The following is a 21,685-nucleotide window of genomic DNA, read 5'->3' as shown; positions in this document are numbered from 1 at the left end:
CTGATTTTGCACCTAGGAGATGAGCCTGAAAAGACAGTTGAAGTCTTTGAGTTGGAAATGGGGTGCCCTTTGCCTTCCTCTCCCTCCATGTTCTATAGGGATTGGGACTCTTAGGAACGTTTTGGGAAAGGATTGACCGGATTCTAGGTTTAGTTTAGAGATTTTAACCTGATGAAATTACTTAAGGACCTGGGGCAGGAAAAGGAGACAAGATTGTGGCTGGGGCAGAGGACAGTTAAGGGTCTGCTGCAGTAATGGAGGCGAGAGGAGGGGGGCGTCAAGAGACAGAGAGGGGGCAACAGCCTTTGCTTCTTCAGGAAAGTCCACCTACTCTTGTTCAAATTGTAGATTATAGAAAAAACCTAGGCCCAGAATAAGAGTCTCGTTAAGTAATTAAAATTAAAGCATGGAAGCAATTTTGAGTAGATTGACTTAGAAAAGAGGCTGAAATCCACAAAGCCAGTTTAAAAGGTGGCCAGGTGTTTCAGTGAGACATCAAACCAGGGCTGTTAAAATTCTTGGATTCTTTGCCCCGGCTGGTGTGGCTCAGCTGGCTGAGCATCTTCCCATGCACCAGGGAGGCTGCAGGCTCAGTTCCCTGCCAGGGCACCTGTCCAGGTTGCAGGCTTGACCCCCGGTAGGGGGCATGCAGGAGGCTGCTCTCACATCAAAGTTTCTCTCTCTCTCTCCTCACTTCCTCTCTCTCTAAAAATGTATATTTTTTAATTACTGTATTCTTCTTTCCAGCAATACTTTCCCCTTCAGTATGAAACCATTTTCCCCCCCCTCACTCACTCACACACACACACAACTATATACAATTTATTTTTCTCTTTGTTCCTATCTGAAGTTTATCCAAACTGTTGTCTTTCTTACCCCCATACTTGGGCCTTTCCCTTTTTTCTTTTCTTATTTTAATGCTCACCTGAGGACATGCTTATTGATTTTAGAGAGAGGGAGAAGGGGAGAGAGAGCTAAAGATAGAAAGAGAGAGAGATCCACGTGAGAAACGTCGATTGGTTGCCTCCCATATGCACTCCAACCGGGGATTGAAACCAAAACCTAGGTGTGTGCCCTGACGGGAACCAACCCAGAACCTTCTGGTATGCGTGAGGATGTGCCAACCACTGAGCCACACCGGCCAAGGCTTGGGTCTTTCACCAGGAATTCCCTGAACGTCTCCCTACCTGCTTTTGAAAAGAATAAACTTTTCTGGATAATTGATTTGGAAACATAATCAGAGTTAATATGCCTTATACTATGGAGTCACTTAAGTGTCTCTTTACAATAAAGCAGTTGAACAGAGAATATGGGAATGCAGGCAAGGAAAATGATAGGCCGGCTCTCAGAAATAATGAAGAATGTGAGCCCTGCCAGTTCTTGTTAAACTCGTTTAAGTGTGAATCTGTTGGGAAGAGACTATACCTTGTCTGTGTTCTTAAAAGTTCTTGATTTCTTATCGAATCGAGTGAAACCATTATTAACCTACAATGATTATAATATCAACTCTTTGGAAATTTAGGTGAATCTCATATGAAATCATAGCAGTTCATAGTCTATGAAACTAGACAAAAGTAACCTAGGATGGGGGTTGAAATTTTGTTTTGGAAGTGCCTCTATTAAGTTTTTACCAAAATGTGTTAGAGTCATAATTCCAAAAATATCCCGTGTGTGTGTGTGTGTGTGTGTGAGATGGTTCTAATACATAAGACATGCTGTAGTAATGGTACTGATCATGGGAGAAACGGTGCTTGTATGTATGACCAATGGGGTGACCATGTCACTAATGTAATGTGGATAAATGTTAATATAATATATTGCTATTTGAAATTTGGAAATTTGGCTGAAAATGCCATAAATAAGCATATCCTTGTAAATGGTTAATGGATCCATCATTTAACAAGTTTCATTTCTTCCAATCTCTAGTTACTTTTCTTCTGTCCTATCAACAGTGATAAAACCTATGCTTATAGATTTTCATGAGTAGTAAATCCAAGAAACATTTAGCAATGAAATAATCTTTTGTTAAATTTTGGAAACAAGAGCTAGAATCAGCCTAGCCAGTGTGGCTCAGTAGTTGAGTGTCTACCTGTGAACCAAGAGGTCACCAGTTCAATTCCCAGTTGATGTTTCTATCTCTCTGTCCTTCTCTCTTCCTCTCTCTCTAAAAATCAATTGAAAAAGAACTATAGAATTTATAATCGTTTCCTATGCTTGAGAAAATAATACTTATTTTGACATAAATATTTTCCTTTAATCAACTATATGATATAGAGGTTGAGTCTTATGTTTTCTCCTATAATATTATTGGCTGCCTAAAATATCTTCCATCAGGGAAGATATTTACTTGACTCTTCAAAAAATATTAATTTTCTCCTGATTATGAAAATAATAGGGTACCTGGATTTAAATCTTAGTTTTGCCGTATTTAAACCTTGAGCTAATTCTTCCACCTAAGTACTCAGCATATTTGTAGCTTATTTTTAAATGATTAAATGAATTAACACATGCAAAGTCGTAATGCAGTACCTGGCCATTAGTAAGTCCCCCAAAATTATGACTATGATTATTAACATTAATTTTATTAATTTATTAAATTAATGAGATACTAGCAAATTTATGTAATTCTATAAACACACATACGTAGGGTGGTATAAACTTAATAACAGGTAGTTAAAATTTTTAACGTAAAATGTACTGGAAATAGAGAATAAAAGTGAGAAAAAAACAAAGTTACCTAGTCTTATTCACCGGTGACAAAAGGCCTATATTTCATTTATTCCATTATGTGTTATTAGACTTGAAGGAGACTGCACTAGGCGATGTCAAGGTACACACTTATTTTCAAAGTAAGTAAAATCTTTATTCTGAATTATTGATAAAAAATTTAAAAAAGTAGAAATGTGTAAGATTTGCTAAGGGCTTGCTTAGCGTTGTTGATCTCAAAGTAATGGCACTTTTTGAAAAAGGAAAATGTAAGCTCGAAAGTCCTTTATTAGTAATAGTTATAACATGTTGAAAATGGAAAACACGCGCACACACACAGGAACACACACACACAGGAACACACACACCATGAATTATTCAGGTACCTTTTCGATATCGTCTGGAACTGCTGTCATCTCAATTCTTGTTGCCCAAAGTGTGGTCAGTGGATCAGCACCATCGGCATAACTTAAGCTTCTGGTAAATACAGACTCTTGAGCCTGGCCCTAGACCCACTGAATCAAACATCTGCAGTTTGGTTAACGTGCATATAAATAGCACCTAACTCATACGCCCTTCATTTTTTCCAGTGTGCCTTTTTATTATTTTGTTGTTGTTTTGGTATTTTCCATTGCCATTTATCCCTCCTGTACTCTCTTTCACCTCCACCCATCCTTCACCCTCCATCACAAAGCTGTTGTCCCTGCCAATGTTCTAAAAAAAAAAAGCAAACAGGTGGAAAAGCAAACAAGCAAAACAGAAACAAAGCTTAGTGAGGTTCCACATATTTTGTCAAAATGATTCAGGTAGGAAAAAAACATGCTGTTATATGACTAATAGCATAGGTGTTGTTGTTTTGTGTGAACAAAACCAAAGTATATTCCCTGAATATAATACTGGTGCCTCAGTTATACAAGCTACTTCAGTGCTGTTTTCCCTCTGGTCTGTTTTAGAGCTACAGATAAGACACACATGATTTAAAGTTCTCTGAATATTTCACTCTGGCCTGTGCAAACTCACAAAAATTCATGCACAAGTCCAAAATTAATTGTATATATTTATATCATTTGTTGCCCACTGAGTGCCATGCTGAGAATGTTACAGCTGAGACACTTTCAGTTTTTTAATTGATTGATTTGAGAGAGGGAGAGAGAGAGAAACATTGATGTGTTGTTCAACTTATTTATGCATTCATTGATTGCTTCCCAACCAGGGATCGCACACACAACCTTGGCATATCAGCACAGTGCTCCAACCAACAGAGCAATCCAGCCAGGGCCTACAGTTGAAACTTTCAAAAAATAATGTAAACTACATACAGTTATGGTCTTTTGTTTCTTTCACATATAGGATTTTTTATATGTCACCATTAAAAGTCTGCATTTTAAACAGATTCTTGGACTGGGGGCTCATATCTATCAGCTCATTCAACTTTATCACCTGTTTCATCCCCAGTAGCTTTTCCAAAACTGTGACTTGGACCATGAAGCTCCATGAGTTTTCTGAAATCAAACTTCATCTTCTTCAACTTTTTTTACTTTTCTAACAAAGACATTATGGAGCAGATAAATAGATTGGCAAGCCTTTTCTATGCTTTTTCCAGTGCCATCTGGAATCGATTTATTGACCACTTCTTTCAAGTCATTTGCCTGCACCTCTCTCTCAGGTTATGATTTCCATCATCTTCTTCTGGAATTGGCAGACCTGTACATGCTGAGCACAAGAGGCCTCCTGAAAATCGTTGTTGTGCTTTTCAGTAAAACCAACACAGAATTGATGAAGCAGACAACCTTCAGTCTTGACATCAACATGAGCTTCAATCATGGTCTGCCATTTTTTTACCATGGAGTGCTTTTTGTCACAAGTAAGATCCATGCCAGGGAAATTAGGCAGTTTTTGCCCTGAACGTCCTTGGTAATTAACTGGAATTTTCTAAATGCAACTCCATCATACTGCAGATCAGCTAGGCTCATTTAAAATACACAGCCCTTGAGACCATCAGATGTGATTTTGTTTCCTTGAGTTCTCATTATTAGAGATTTTCCAATATTTCTTATATTGAACATAGCCGGTGCCTGCACATCACACCAATATTCCCTAGAACGTGGATCCACATTCTTCTTGGAGCAATTCTTGGCTCCATTTTTGCCGTCTTTGATAAGGCTCTTGTTCTTGCTGACCACCACGGTGCTGCTCAGAGAACAAGAGGGTGCAGCTATAGTCCTTACTGTACTTCTTGTTAAGAAAAAATATAAATAAATATATATTTTTTTCCAAATGGAAATTGTTTTAATATCTCAAAAGAGCAGGTATACATAAAAGAATTTGAAAACATGATTTTTTTATGGTATTTTACTTCCCGATTCTTTAAAACAAAGATTCTCTCATCTTCCTTTTGGGAATGAATAAAAACAAGAAAAAATAATTAGTTAGAATATACTTTAACATCTATTCATTTATTCATATACTCACAACACAGAAAAATTTAAGTGCTACTTATTAGTAGCTCAGTTCCTATCATATGGGCCCACATTCCAGCAAGAGAGATAAGAGACAATTAAATAAGTTAAAAATATTTTAGGGGACATTTTGGGGTGTCAGCAAAAACCTCTCTTAGAAAGTGACCTTTGAACTGAGACCTCAGGTATGAAAACGATCCAGATGCAGAGCATTCCAGGCTTTGATTTCCTGAGCACAGTCCTTAGATGCCAAAGGCTGTGGCTAACTAGGGGAAGGGTATGTGGAAGCTGATTAAAATGAGAGAAGACTGAGTAAGGTAATATTTCATAGGTAGGTTGCAGCCAGTTCATGTCTTAGCTTGTAGGGAATGATAATTTGATAATTCCAAGTGCATCAGAAAGCCATTGAAGAATATTAAGCAGAGTAGTAAAATGATTTATGCTATAAAAAGTCTACCCTGGCTAGAGCGTGAGCAATGGATTGTAGAAGAGGTCATGAGTGGGGTCAGTGAAAACAGGTAGAAGAAGGCCTTTGCTGTATTCTGCTTGGTAGATAATGAACTGGTAGGAGAGAGCTGCATGGATTCTAGCTAATTGACTACATAATTATCATGGAAAAGAAAGTCATTAAGGAAGAGCCTCGCATTTCTGGGTTTGAGTACAAAGCGGATGGGTCAATCCCCTATGAAGTGAAAGAAGACCTAGAATGGTCTGTGGGGACAATCAAGAGTTCCAGTTTGGGTTAAGTTGGAAAGGTAGTAGACACCTTTGGAGGTTAAGAGAATGGGCTCTGGGAAAGTTTCAAATCCTACTCTGTTCGGGGGCATTGTGAAGGAGGGCTGAGGTTGAGTGGGGAAGTAGAATTAGAAGGAAAAGAGTCCTCATGACAATGGAAAAGTATTATTCTAATTCTAAAAAGAATGTTTCATGTTCCATTTTCAACATTACAATTACTCCAACAGTAGATTCAAGATTGTAGTTGATTGTATTTCAATTTTCCTGCATAAATAGACCATAGCTATTTTTGATAACACATTTTCAGAGTTATTTAATTATGATATACTGAGAACATAGGATTAATCTGTGGCTTGCCTGATGACCTCATTGTCAAATGTTAACCTTTGAAACAGCTGGTTTATTGACACAGCAAAAATATTTTCTCTTTCAGGACTGTTTTCTCCTCTGCAGACAACTACATTATAACAATATACTGTCTTGCCTTAGGTATTTGAAGGTTGAAAATCTTTAAATATATGAATGCATTTGAATATGACTTTCATTCATTTATCTATTTAGTGAAAAAGTAATTTAGTAAATGCCCAGATGGTAGACACTTTGTCACATTCTGAGAATTCCAAGGTAAACATGACATTGTACTTGTTTTCAAGATGCAAAACCCCAAATATGTGAGGTTGGTTAATCCCTATTGTTTTTCTAAAGAGCTTTATAAAACAGATGCTATGTTAGTTTAAATTATTATTGTTGTGGTCATTAATATAGAGAGATCCTTCTTGAAGCAAGTGTCATTTTTCTTTTTACATGTTTTATTTTGGCAGCCTTGAAAAGGGGTCACGCGGAGCGGCCCAGAGCCAAAAGCTGAAAGTGGCCACCATCAGCATGAGGACCCCAGCAAGTCAAACTGGTAAGTGGAAAAATCATCCATAGGTATCTTTTTCTATGTCATTAAATCTGTTGGTATTTTTTCTTATGCAACAATTTCTCAGAATTTACAAACCAAAATGAGAGTGCTCTAGAAGGAGAGTGCCTGTGAAATTCATTGTCATTACTTGGAAAGCCTTGGAGATGGTATTCTGATATAAACAGACATGGATTTAAAGTAGTTCTTTGACCTTGTGAAAGTTGCTTAATTCTTTGAGTCTTAGTTTCTTTATTCTGAAATGCAGATTATAATAATTATCTTGTTAGGTTTTCCTAACAACTAAGATACTGCATATAAACAATCAGTAGTTTCCTTAGCATAGAAAAGCAGCTTAAAGATATTAGTCTAATATTTACTGAATACTTTCTAAATGCCAGGTATTAAATGCTAAATACTTTAATGCATTATTTTATTGAATACAACCCCTAGAGATAGAAGCTATTTTTACTCTCATTTTACAGATGAAAAAACTGTGCTATTGACAGATTATTGGACTAGCATTTAAATCACATCCTGCTCCCTGAGCTCCCTGAGACAGTTGTTTGAGTGCAGTTCTATCTGGTGCCAGAGTTTCTGTTCTTATATTTATTCATAAAGTCAACAAACATTTATTGGATATCTAAAAATGGCAACCCTTTTTTTAGCTGAGATTCCATGCTGTTTCCCAAATGATTATTACTTAGAACATAACTATATATTTATATGCGGTGTAATAGCCTGCAAATAATGTATGAAAAAGGAATTTTGTTTAGTATTTTGTTTAGTGTGGAAGACAAGGTAGGGATCATTACTTATATTTTACAGACGGAGAAACTGAGGTTCCCCAGAGGTTAGTTGGGTCACTGGATGTCTTAAAGCTCAGTGCTTCTCAGACACTCTGGTTAAGAGTCAGTGTATTGGTAATCCATCGCAGACAGAAGGTTTTTGTAAAATGACTAAAAATTAATTACTAGAGAAATAAAATGATTAAAAAGCAGACCCCAGATACACCACTCCACACTTTTGTTATTATACTACAGATGAAAGTACTCTATAAAATGGGTATAACAGTGTCTAGTGCTTTCTCTCAATTTCCACACCCCTCCCAGGTAGCATTTGCAGAGTGACACCAGCCCGTAGATCAGACAGTACACCTCAGAGCGCTGATAGAGCTAATACAGGGTGGGCTGAATAGCTTTACAGTTGTTTGTATGGAGAATAGTACAACAGTTAATAAAAATACAAGAATAAACTCTGTGTTTCATGTACTCACACCTGTAAACCTATTTTTGCCCACCCCATATAAGGCAAATCTAACACTCATCCCAGACCTTCCATCTCTAGCTCAGATAGTTTTGAAATACCCCACACCACCTGGACATACAGCTAGAAATCTGTTTTATGGTCTAAGGGACAGGAAGATCAAATTCCAAATTGTTCACATGAAACAGGTGCAAGAAAACTGACAATGGCCAATTTTCAAAGAGTTTTATGAAAACCGTGGAAAAGGGAGAAAACAGTTGGAAGCTCATGTAAATGATTTCTTTCAAATTTATGTGTAAGACATCAATACTTAAATTTTTTTTATATGTGACATATTATTGAAAGATTGTCTCAAGATACGTTTTTCTTTTCTTTTTTTATTTTGTTAATTTTGTGAAAGGAGAAGTTAGGTTGTATTTAGAAGACTGAGCCTTGTCAGTTCCCCAAAACAGAATATAAGCCTCACATTATTCTAAGCGATAAAAGTGGATTTGGGCCAGTTATGAAATGAAAATGAACCCATCTAACCACCTCATTGAAAGGACCTAAAAATGATGTTACTTACTCATTTCAAAAACTACCAAAGAAAATTGCAGCACTTTTGGTGCAAAGTAAAATGCACAGAGTCAGCAATGAAAATTTACTTTGTAAGACAGTTTTGTGGATCTACTGATGAAGTGCATCCAAATATTTACAAGTGACATTTTATTAACAGCTATTTTGCCATCTCTGTCAAAGTAATATTGTACAAACATTCAGGAATAACTTCTGGTTGTGAGTAAATATTAGAGGAAGATTCAATTTTTCTCCAAATAATGCTTATAGTATTTTTTTAATCATAGTATAAGATGTCAGAAATCATTTTTGTTGTTGTTGTTTTAAAGTTCTACTGTCTTAGTGCTTGATGCAGCCTGAAGTGGATGTAAGGGATAGAGAAAGATGAAAATGTATGACAGCATTCAAAACTGAGACTTTCAGCCAATCTGTTATTAGCTTCTGGGAGGACTCCACATTGCTAAAGTGAAATCCACAATCTGAAGTAGGGCAAATCCGTGGCCTTAAATAATATAGAGAGACTCTGCGTTCCTCACTTACTTTCTGCCCTTGATTCACAGATCTAAGGTGTGTATCATTCAGAAAGTTACACTGTCATACCTGGGCACCCCTCTTTAGTCAGTGCCTTCCCATCTATATTCATTTGTGGATTATCTCTCCTCCCTCTGAAAAGAGCAGAAAGGAAGGAAGGACTTAGAGAAATGCATTGCATCCAAGGAGAGAGAGAGAGAGAGAGAGAGAGAGAGACCCAATAGTCACTTCAGGTATGGCAATAATGGGAATTCTCTCTCTCTCTCTCTCTCTCTCTCTGTGTGTGTGTGTGTGTGTGTGTGTATAACAATGCTCTTTCGCAGTGATTTTCAACTGGTGTGCCACAATAATTTTTAAAACATGCAATTTTTAGTCAGGGGCACTACTGACCTCTTTTCCCTTAGATTGTCAAATTAAACAGTGACAACAACCAACACAACACCAGACATCCTGTGTGAATAAATAAAATTTAAACTTATTATTTTTGTCAGATCAGCAGAAAATATATTTTTTTACTGTGCCCCAAAATTTTAGGAATTAGTTTATGTGTGCCATGAGATGAAAAAGTGTGAAAATCTCTGCTCTGTCAGATCACATCAGAGGACCACAAGTGGTAAGAAAAGATGTCCATCAAGTTTACAGCAGAGGTGCTTTATTTGAATGCCTGTTACTCATTGGAATTTGGGCCTGAGATTTTCACAATCCACGATTCACAATTCACAATGATTTGGGTAATGCTTACTTGACATGGGACATTAAAGCCTCAGAGGTAAAATGTATATAGAACAAGGAATTGATCTAGAGATCAGAAAAATATCTTTTAAAAATGTTGTCATCTTTACATATACATTGATTGACTTAGAACTAAAAGCTATAGAGGTTGAAAAAGCTGAAATGCAAAAGATTGAAAGGAAACAGAAAATTTAACAAAAGATTAAAATCTGCCTTTGAAGGCAACAAATAATATAATCAGATTTGTAGAAAACACACTGAAGACGCACTCGTAGACTACAGAGAACACAGATAATCAATGAAATAGATGAGAGAGAAAAAGTGACCAATATGGAAAACAGAAATCAAACGTGGGTAACTGTTCATGAAAGCAGAGGAAAATAATAAATAAAAGATGAGCACTAATCAAATAATCATAAGGAGAAAAAATCTTGCTCAGGAAAGAAATGAAAAGAGTTTTTATGACTCTAGAATTTATTTGCTAAGATCTGAGATTTTTTATATTGCATAGGAATCTCCTATTTGTAAAAGTTAGGAAAATCTAGTGGTAAACTGAGACAAGAGATTCTTATTTTCTGATAGTTTCTTTTATTGTAATGCTTCATGTTTCTAGACTATAGAAACTTGGTCTATTCAGGTTTTCTTATTTCCTTAAACAATTTTGGTAATTTGTGTTAACCTAGAAAGACTATCAATGCTGAGTAATTATCCATTTGTAAATATACACGGAGAAAAGAAGACTTGGAATCAATGCATGAGTGGAATAATTAAGTTATTTTTATTTTTCTGTTTTAATCTCTTCTGTATATTCTGACATGTAAAACAATGATGTATTATTGGTTAATTAAAGACTTTTATTGAAATATACTTAAGAACAGTGCACACAAAAATGAGTGAGCAGCTCAATAAATTTTCACAAGTCCACAAAACATGACCACCTATGTTTCAGAAATAAACATAACCAACATAATTGAAAACACTTTTTTTTCCTTTCGAAGTCATGAATCCCAATCCTCTTACCTAGTAAGAAGATGGTAAACAATTTTCTGAATTCTTCTACCATGCATTGTTTCACTTTTTTGTTTTATATGAATGGAATAATAGAGGTTTGTATGTGTTTTGTCATGTGGCCTATTGCTCTCAATTTGAGATGTCTATGTATAGCAGTAATTTAATTCTCGATGCCATCTACTGTTCCATCATGGCTAGCTCGTGGCTCTTACATTATCATACATGTCCTTTGGGGCATGTGTGCACACAGTCTTTGGGATATACAATTAGTTAGATGTGGCTTATTTGTTCAGTTTTAGTAAATACTGCTAATTTCCCAAACTAGTATAATAATCTACATTCCCACTAGCAGAGTATAAGACTTCTAGTCATTCCGTATCTTTACCAACACTTGGTGATGATCAGAGATTTTTATTTTAGTCATTCTGATGGGTGTGTTGTGGTATCCGATTGTGGTTTGTATCAGCATTTCCACAATGATTGATAAGGGTGGTACTGCTACCCCTGACCAACAGTTTTCTAGGTACCCCCAAATTGAATGTGAATGGAAATTTAGAGGAGGTCTTTCGAAAACTGGTAGCTTTATTCACTTCCACTGAATGGGACCTAAATTTCCCCTTTTCCTAGGAAAATGGAAAAGCATATACAAACACGGAATTAAATGTGTACAAGCCTGGTAGTCTTATTCAACTTAAATTCAACTTATCAATTTTGCTCAACTTTCACTCTCCAGTTAGCTAATTAATGCATCGCAATCTATCAATTTTGTCTTGTTTCATTGGGTGTAAACCAATCTTCTGACAGCAGAATCACAGTTGAATGGTGATGATTAGAGTTTATTGCAGGAGAGAGATTGCACACTCCATTTCTGTGTTGGGAAAACTAATTATTTGTCCAGTGATTGGAAACTGGGGATGGAGCACAGGCTGTAGGCGTGAAAACGATCCAGGAGAGCAGCATGATTTTGACAGAGAGCCTAGGGCTCTCACCCGTGCAGCAAGTGTGACAGCTCCATCTCTTTCCCAGGCATTTCCCCTCGTGGGCTGTGCAGTGGTTCATTTGCTTCCAGTCTCCAAACAGTGTAGAGCTTGGCTGATACGTTACTGAGACAATTTTGATGTACATAATATAATATTATACGCAAGTGGCATGTTTTTTAAAAATGAAACCATATTATCAGACATTAGCTAGATCTGATTTGGGGTTGACAGAGGCAGAGGGGGGAGGGATATGATGAAAGTGGTCAACAGGCACAAATTTCCAGTTATAACGTAAATAAAAACTGGGAGATAATGCGCAGCATGATGACCATAGTTAACACTGCTGTGTGGCATATTTGAAAGTTGTTGAGAGAATAGATCCTACGAATTCTCTTCAGAAGGAAAAAAAGTATTTTTTAATCTATATGAGATGATGGATGTCAGTGAAGCTTATTGTAGCAGTCATGTCGCGATATATGTAAGTCGAGGCATTATGCTGTCCACCTTAAGCTTCTACAAGGCTGTATGTCAATTATATCTCAACAGAGCTGGAAAAAAATGAGCCAAATCCAAATGCATTTTTATTGAAACAAAATATACATAATATACAATTTATCATTTTAAACAGTTTTAGTGTACAGTTCTGTGGTAGTAAACACATGTGCATTATGGTGTAAACGTTACCACCATCCAGCTCTATAACTTTTCTATACGTCAACTTCAATCACATACATTCTCCTAACAGCTTTCTCCTCCCTCGTGTCTAGGGTTTACCCATTAGCATGGATATAACTATTTTTATAAATGTGTCTTTTAAATTTTGTAAGAAATAAGAAGTGAAATTACAAATCAAAATTACAATAATACTGTTATTTATACTTGTATAAATACCATTATTTATACGTGCTTTTCCCAGAGAACTTTGTTTTCATATGACTTTGAGTTGCTGTCTAGCATCTTTTCATTTTAATATAAAAAAACTCTCTTTAACATTGTTTATAGGGAAGATCTAGTGGTAAAGAACTCTCACATTTTTGGTTTGTCTGAGACCATCTTAATGTTTTCCTCATTTCTAAGTAAAGTTTTGCCAAATATAGAATTTAGGTTAACAGTTTTTTTCTTTTTCTTAGCACTTTAAATACATCGTCTGCACTGCCTCCTGTCATACAAGGTTACTGGTGAGAAATTACAATGATGGGCTAATGGAATTCCTTGTCTATAATGTTATTTTTCTTCTGCTGCTTTTAAGATTCTCTGTTTTTGTCTTTCAAAAATTTGATTATAATGTCTTTCAGTGTGGTTCTCTTTTGGTAAACCATTTTGGGGTTTGGTGAGCCTCTTGTATTTGTAGATGTATGTCATTTCCTCAAATTTGGAAAGTTTCCACCATTATTTCTTCATACAATCTCTTTTTCCCCTTCTCAGTCTCTTCTCCTTTTGAGATGACCATAATGGATATATTAGTCTAAGCACATGTATGTGTGTCCCCCAAGTCCCTTATGCTCTGTACTTTTCTTCAGTCTCTTTTCTTTTTCTTCATCAGACTCAAAACTTTCAAATAACCTGTCCTCCAGTTCACTGAATCTTTTTACTTCCTATTTGAGGCTGCTGTTGAACCGCATTAGTGAATATTTCTACTCAGTTGCTGTATTTTTCAGCTTCAAAATTTCTATTTGGTTCTTTTTATCATTTCTATCACTTTTTCATTTTCATTCTGTTCAGCTATCATTTTTATGACTTCTTTGGGTTCCTCATTCATGTTTTCCTTTAGCTCCTACAGCACATGTAAGAACTGTTTTAACATCTTATCTAGTAACTTGGATGCTTGTATTTATTCAGGGACCATTTCTGGATTTTTGTTTCTTTTAATGGGCCACATTTCTGTTTCTTTAAGTGGCTTGTAATCTTTTGTTGCAAACTGGACATTTGAAAACGGAGCCACTTTTCCCACTCCTTATTGACTGGCTCTTTCATGGGAAGACCAGAATTAATAAGCCCAGCTTAGGCCTTTTCTGGGCATATGTCTTATCTGGGCATTTAAGTATACTTCCTCCCTCTCCTCTATCCCGTAAACATTGCAGGTCTTTGATTTGTTTGCAGAGCTCCCACAAAGCTATCTTAGTCAATGTATAGTTGCTCACTTACTATTTATGTGGGGTATGAGAGCCAGGAGCCGCCTACCCCAACAATATGCTGGTGTCACTCATGGCTGCTTTAAAGCCTTAATTCCCCAAAGAATCTCACTGCAGCTTCTTCTCCATGCCTTAGGAGTTCTATTGTATTCTTTTGCTCATTATTCTTTGCCCCCAGGTGTCCACGGATCTGCAGTGCCCCTGCAGTTCCTACACGCCTGCCATTGCTTTACATGTCTTCCATCCTAAGCTACACTCTACTGCTCTTTCCCTGTCTGAGTTCTAAGTTCGCTGAGACAGAATCCACTTCTTTTGTCAGCACACACACAGGTTAGAACATGGCAAATATGTTCTACTTGGCTCTTTCTGGCCTGAGAGAGGGAAACTACGAATTCGGCCACTTCTTCCTGACTGTGCAGCACCGCACAGGGGAGGGAATGGAGCAGGTGTGAGTAAAACACCACAAGATTTCCTAGCATTTTGAATGTGCCTTTTCTTGATTGGGCATTTGCTTGGTTTATGTAGATCACTCACTAGTTTCCAGAGCTCCTATAAAGTTATTTTAATCAGTGTATACTTCTCTACCTCCCCAGTGGGGAAATAATTGCTTAGAGCTTCCTAATCCACAGTCATTTAAAAATATATATATATATATTGATTTTATTGGAGTGAGATTGCTTAATAATTATAATTATATAGGTTTCAAGTGTACAATTTTATAATACATCTGTATATTGTATTGCGTGTTGACCACCCAAAGTCTAGTCTCCTCCCATCACCATTTATCCCTCCTTTACCCTCTTTTGGATTATATTTCTCTAAAATTTTGATTCAAATGCTTTGTGAGTGTAATACCATGGTGTCCTTTCAAAGGAAAAGACTAAGTGGCTACATGATTTTTTTTGCAGTATATGATGTCAGTAAGTACTCTATTGAATTAGCCTTTTTTTAAAGTTCCGGTAGATTAGCCAGTTTCTACTCAGTAAAAATAATATATGAATAATAATATAAAGTAACAATATTATTTACCTAATTTCATTCTAGTTTTAATCAGTTCTTTGTTCAAATATGAAAGTGTTATAACCTTACTTTTGAAGGGGGGGAGTGAACATTATGATGTTTAAGGAATTATGGTTTGTTTGGGGCATGATTTCAGCATTGACATAGAATAATTCCAGTAACTATAAAGATGTTATGAAACTGTCATCATAGGGAAGGTAAGAATCATTAAGGCCTTCATGTCAACATGGTTTCTACTATCTTGCTTGCTACTCTAATATATGATTGAAGGGGAAAGAGCTGAGGTTAAGAGTCAACTAGGTTAGAGTTATTTTTGTTGTTAGATCAAATCCACCATTTTGTCTGTGTTTTAGCACCATAGTTAGCTTGGAGTTAATTCTGTATAAGCAATAATTTTAGTGATTTTTAAATCAATATGGGGGACCAGTCCCATAGTTAAGCAATATGCATGTGATGTATAGATGTTTTGGTAATTTTTATGCCTTCTGTTACATTTAATAAAAGAAAGAACACTTGGAATTTACGTAATCATTATAATAAAATCAATGCTTTGCTAAAAATCTTGAGGTAGGAGTTATAATGAATTTTGTATAACCACGCTCTTCTCCTTAAAGTAAAAAGCCAGTGATGGCCTTAACCAAGAATCTCAAAGAGAGTGTGTGTATTTAACAAAAAAGTAAAAAGAATTGAGAGATAATATTTAGATTATGTCCATTCACTGAGGCACGTTTACTTTCCCCCAGATTATACCACAGATGTTATTTATGGATTTCTCTCACAAACGTGGCAGTCACAGTAGAAACATTTGTAATTAGCTTTACATGAAGTGAGCTGCATGTTTAACATGTGCTTCAGAAATAAAAACCACTGGACACAATAGTCATGTAAAGCAAATGAAAGCATTCTTCAGTAGGACTTACTAAAAACAGAAGATTAGCACCCTGGCCGACGTGGCTCAGTGGTTAGAGTGTCAACCTATGCACCGGAGGGTTGTGGTTTTGATTCCCATTCAAGGACAGGTACGTGGGTTGCAGGTTCGATCCTGGGCCCAGTCAGGGTGTGTGAGGGAGGCAACTAATCCATGTGTCTCTCACATTGATGTGCCCCCCATCTCTCCTCTCTCTCTCTCTCCCTCTCTCCCCCCACTCCCTTCCACCCTCTCTGAAAAACATCCTCCAGTGAGGATTAACAAAACAAAAACAACAGACTCAGAAGGATCTCTTACCTTTTGGGACAGCATGGATGGACCTGGAGAGTATGATGCTAAGTGAAACAAGCCAGGCAGAGAAAGACAAGTACCACATGATCTCACTCATTTGTGGAATCAAATGAACAAAATAAACTGATGAACAAAATAGATCCACAGACATAGAAGCTTGGAACAGACTGAGGGATCTCAGAGGGAAGGTGGGGTGGGGAATGGGGTGGGGGGAAATGAATCAAAGGATTTATATGCATGACCTGTGGACATAGACATTAGCATGGGGAAGGCCCGGAGGGGCCGGGTGCCAGGTGGAGGGAATCAGTGGAGAGAAAGCTGGACATCTGCAATACTTTCAACAATAAAGATAAATTAAAAAAACAAAACCCCAGAAGATTTGAATTTGCATTCATTCAAACAACTATAACATAAAACTTAAATTTATTTTATATTAATGCATGTTTATTCTTTAAGAAAACTGAAAATGGAGAGCCTTTCTGATTATATATTTTTTCCTGATAGTAGTTATATTGTAACTTGGAATAGAATGTATGCCAATCACTCTAAAGCTTGGAGGCTGTGATACATAGAATATCTTTGCTTATTTAATCACAAAGTATCTAAATATTGTTATGAAATAAGAGTTCACGGCATAAACTATTAGGTTGATAAGGTGAAATTCGTTTTTCTGGCTAGAATGACGGCATCTTCCCAGCCTTACCTGTTAGGGCAGTTCTTGGTCTTGATGAATTCTGTAGAAAACCTGACCAAGGTACTGGTCTGGAAAATTCAGAGCAACATTCTTGATACTATATCACTGATGGATTCTCTCCTTATAGAGGCATAATGTGAAGTAAATTAAGATGAAATAGAGCTGATTTCCTATAACTTCAAATTAAAAAAAAAAAATCTTTATTATGACAGGAAGGGATGAATACAGGTGTTTAAAATTTGTAAATTCCATTGACTTGTTTTCCTGTCAAGTGTACTCAGTTATAACAAACACTTAACCTAGTTTCTTTCAATATCTCTACATTTTCTTCGTTTTGCTTTTATCACTGAATTATAAGACTCCCTGGAAACTAACCTTGGCTTCCTCCCCTTCACTGAAGCTGTACCAACTATGTTTTTTCACACAACTACACGCGTATATTTGTCTGTGTAAGTTAAAGGAGATGGGCATGATTTTTCATTTATGGCAGCTCAGGTGAACTTTTCACAGGCCATTCTCTCCTGACTTCCAAGGCTAAATCCCTTTTATTTAATTCATCTAACTTGGCCTTTTTCTCCATAGAAACGAAAAGTACTAATATACCTATAATCCAGACTGTTCGTAGGCAAAATTGGAAGACAGGGAAATGTTTCCTGTGTTTTCACTTTCTCTTCCTTCTTTCAGTGGGTTACTTTTGTTTGTTTATTTTGTTTTGTGATCGTGTCATTTTTCTTCTGTCACCTCACTCCTATAACAAATCAATTATATTTTAGGTATCAGACAAAAAGAATTTGATAAGTTACTTCACATTAAATTGGAAGCAACAATTAACCTCTACTTTACAGTGTCATTTTCTTTTAATAAGAAATACCGCATATCCAGGCAAGGAGTCATAGGCCCTCTTGACACAGACTAGAGGTAATATTTACTTATCCTAAAATTTGTGCTATCATAACATTTGTTGTCTAAACCAAGAAATCCTTAATAATGAAAAGGGCACTATTAATAATTGCAGGGGGATTAAAGTGGAAACTGGGATTGCTCCGGAAAAGCCAGAACATACAGTCTCCCAACCCAGGTGCCACCCTGGCTTCTCTGTCCAGAATATCCAGCCCTTCACGTTGCTCCAGCAGCTTCCAGACATGTGCTATCTTGCAAAACTCAACGTCAAAACAAATGGGTTGGATTGCTCATTAAGGTGTCCCTGAAATAGTCCCCGAAATAGAAATCCTAGGATGAGCAATTTTCCAATTTTTAGTATGGGAAATGTGGGCAGTGGTAGTAGAGAATGTGGTTAGTACAGTGTGTGGTCTCTTGGGAAAATGCATTGAACTTAATTTCTACTTATTTCTACTCCTCAAAAACCAAATTACCCTATGAATCCACGTTACTTCATTAAGCCTGTTCTTCTTGGTCGATAGAGCGGTAGGGGGAATTAATTAGAACAGAGGATGCCTGAATATATTCCCAACACTAATATTCTATGAGTCTGAGCAAGAGTTATGATAAAATTTTCTGCTTCCAATAAATAACACCACAGACTAAAGAAGACATTTATGTATGATGGATGTGAATGCTTAGATCTCTAACAATGATTGAGGAGAAAGGTGACAGAAATCTCCAATTCTACCCTTTCCCCTATTTATTGTCTTAGTTCATGCACCAAGCGTACTTGATGTCTGTTAAAAGTGAGATGCCGTTGAAAACTTGGGTTTAATAGTACCCCTTTGTGCATGGGGGATACATTCCAAGACCCCCAGGGGATGCCTGAAGTCACATGTGGCAGTGAACTCTACGTATACTATATTTTTCCTGCATATGCATACACTTTATGGTTTCTCTCTGACATATCCGAGTTGCGAGCATCATTACTCCCGTGCTTTGAGGCCATCATTAAGTAAAGGAAGGGTTTCTTGAACACAAGTACTGCGATGCCCTGACAGTCAATCTGTTAACCCAGATGGCCACTAAGTAACTGTCTGGTGGGATGTGTCTACAGCATGGATATGCTCCTTCCAGGCAGAATAGGGCAAGACACATGAGATTTCATTACGTTACACAGAATGGAACACGGTTGAAAAAATTGTTTATTTCTGTAATATTTTATTTGATGGTTTTGGACCATAGTTGACTCTGGGTAAAAGAAACCACTGAAAGCTAATTCACGGATAAGAGGGGACGGCTGTAGAAGATATTTTTGGTTAGAGCATGATGAATGTTAGTGCAGCATCAGTCCCCTTTTATCAATTATGAAACAAAAATAACAGGTTTTATTTTATTCATCCTTAAAACATGATTTACCCCACGTTATCTGTAATAATTCTGTATTATTTATGCTGTAAGAAGACCCTGCAGACCCTGAAATGTTTTTTATAGTAATGGCAACTCTATAGTTGTCCTTTTTGTGGATAGTGTTAGGTTCTCTGGGAATTCCATTCAGTTTCTCTGGTTCTATGATAAAAAGGTACCATGTGTTAGGACTAAGGTTAGCAAAGATAAATGTAAAGATTAGTATTAAGATTAAGGATAACTGTGGCCCGGCCGGGCGTGGCTCAGCAGTTGAGCGTCGACCTAGGATCCAGGAGATCGCTGTTCAATTCCCGATCAGGGCACATGCCCGGGCTGCGGGCTCGATCCCCAGTCGGGGGTGTGCAGGAGGCAGCCGATCAATGACTCTCTCATCGTTGGTGTTTCTCTCTCTCTCCCTCTCCCTTCCTCTCTCTGAAATCAATAAAGATATATTTTTTTAAAAAAGGGTAACTGTGGAAGCCAATCAATACAGGTTTTAGAAGTAGATCATGCTTCCAACCTTGGCTCTACGGGTATTGGCTTTGTAAACTCACACCAAGTGAGCTGGTCTCTTGAAGCCTTAGTTCCGTCCCTTATAAAATGGACCGTTGACATCTAAGTCACAGAACAGTTGAGAAAATTAAGTGAGATAAGTCAGTAGAATGGTCTCAGTCACTGTCATGTCACAGATCTTACACCGTTTTCCTTGCCTGCGAATCTTGAACAAATACATTTGGGAACTGCCACTCCACCTGCCTGTCCTTGGATCCTGGTGGTGTCTTTCCGAGCCTTCGTCTGTGTTGGACCCTCGTAGCCATCCCCATGCCCTGCCCCCGCCCCACCCCAAATGAAACAGCAATGCAGCAGATTCAGAAGCTGCGCTGGTGTCAGACCGCCTGGCGCATCAGCTGGTGGGAACTGCCACGACTCAGGACACCGGTGCCAAGCACGTAGTGCTCGTTAGAGCAATTACTTTGCTTCCTCTAAGAATCCAACATGCCTTTTCAGTATTTCACGTTTTTAGTCATTTTTAATCAAGATAAAAGGATGTGTGCCTGGCCTACGTCATAAGAACTTTATTTGACAGAAAATGTGTTACTGTCTTTGAAAGAATAAATGAAAAATGACAGCTGTCCTGTGGGGTTGGAGCACGCGGTCGCCCAGGAATCCCCCAGTTAGTGGCGGGAGGCAGGAGGTGGGGGTGAGCGCGGGGGCTGTGAGAGGGGTGCTGTGGAGCACGCGGGCTCCTGTGAGGCAGACCAGGACGTGTCCTCCTGTCTCACATTGTGCGACAGGTTTCCAGATGCCCATCTGGAACATTATTTTGATTTGTACTCCTTCAGAACCAACTTCAGTTTACAGTACTATCTTCTGTCATTTTATGTTGCTGTAAAAGTGAATTAAATATTTTTGCCAAACTGTAGATTTCCTTTGGTTTTAGAGGGGAGAAAAGGAGAGGGAATACCACGATGGCCGGGAAGGAGAACAGAATGTACCTGAGCCCAAGTGTCTAGGGTCATGTTGCAGTTGTAATGCTATCTAGGCACAGTTAGCCTTTGGAGTTGTTGTTGTTTTTAATTCATCACTTTCTAAAATTAATTATTCATAAAATTGAAGTTAAAAGGAAAAGAGACATGGAGTTCTAGACGTTTGAAATCTGTCAGCCTTATGAAGTGGAGTTCCTGCTCACTTCTCTCTTCTTAACTTCACCTGTCCCCCAGAAATATATCGTGGGAGAAATATATTGCCGTGTAGTATCACCAGTCTGAAAACTCCTTTTCAAATACCTGTACACCAAGGGAATGAATTTCCAAAGGGAGAAGTAAAATTTTCTGTCACAAACGCACTGTATGTATTTAACATAGTATCTTTTCATTGAAAGAACACTTTTCTTATTACTGGGCACCCGGGTTCTCAGTTCCCCATTTTTATGCTCTATTCTTACGTAGAAACCCAGGAGCATCCTTCGCTTCTAGCAAGCATCCCGTAGTGCAGGCTAAAAAGCCTTGCCGTACTGCAAGGCTGAGTGTTCAGTGCTGAGAAATATATTTAAGTCGGCATAGGCTATCTTTTTCTAATAGTTTTGCAAACACACCAATCTCTCTCTTATCCATAGGTCATTTGTTTTTCAGCTTTAACCACCAAGAATATGACTAAGATCTTAAAGGGATTCTGAGAGTTGAGAACAGATATCACACCTCATGTGGGTTTGTGCACATAATATATTTGCTCTTATTTTAAGCATGATTGCAACTGGCTCTATTATCTGCTTTTCCAGACTACAGAGAATTAGAAAGAGGTACAGAGTCTGTTTAAATCTGATGTATTGGACATGTCAGAAAGGGACGGTTGACATAATAGCAACGAATATAATTGTTGTGATATTGAAATAAATCCCATAGACACTGAAAAACAAATATATGTCTAATTTATTATGTTTAAGAAAAAGATGAGT

General features: G+C 37.4%; 1 protein-coding gene and 1 pseudogene across 3 annotated transcripts in view; one reads left to right on the top strand and one right to left on the bottom strand.

The window, feature by feature from the left end:
* The window catches only part of LINGO2 (leucine rich repeat and Ig domain containing 2), a 1,050,740-nt gene that overhangs the window by 607,615 nt on the left and 421,440 nt on the right, over positions 1–21,685 (top strand). For both annotated transcript variants that reach the window (XM_081152398.1, XM_081152397.1), the window contains exon 4: positions 6,722–6,807. The gene's annotated coding sequence lies outside the window, so the exon portion shown is untranslated. The remainder of the gene's footprint in view (positions 1–6,721; positions 6,808–21,685) is intronic.
* LOC308563695 (small ribosomal subunit protein eS1 pseudogene) lies at positions 4,091–4,883 on the bottom strand (annotated as a pseudogene). The gene has a single exon. The product of its transcript is annotated as a small ribosomal subunit protein eS1 pseudogene (transcript).

Source organism: Miniopterus schreibersii (genome assembly GCF_964146895.1).
Source record: "Miniopterus schreibersii genome assembly, chromosome: 11".
Lineage (NCBI taxonomy): Eukaryota > Metazoa > Chordata > Mammalia > Chiroptera > Miniopteridae > Miniopterus > Miniopterus schreibersii.
Note: the sequence above shows the minus strand (reverse complement) of the source record. Positions and strands in the feature narration are given on the sequence as shown.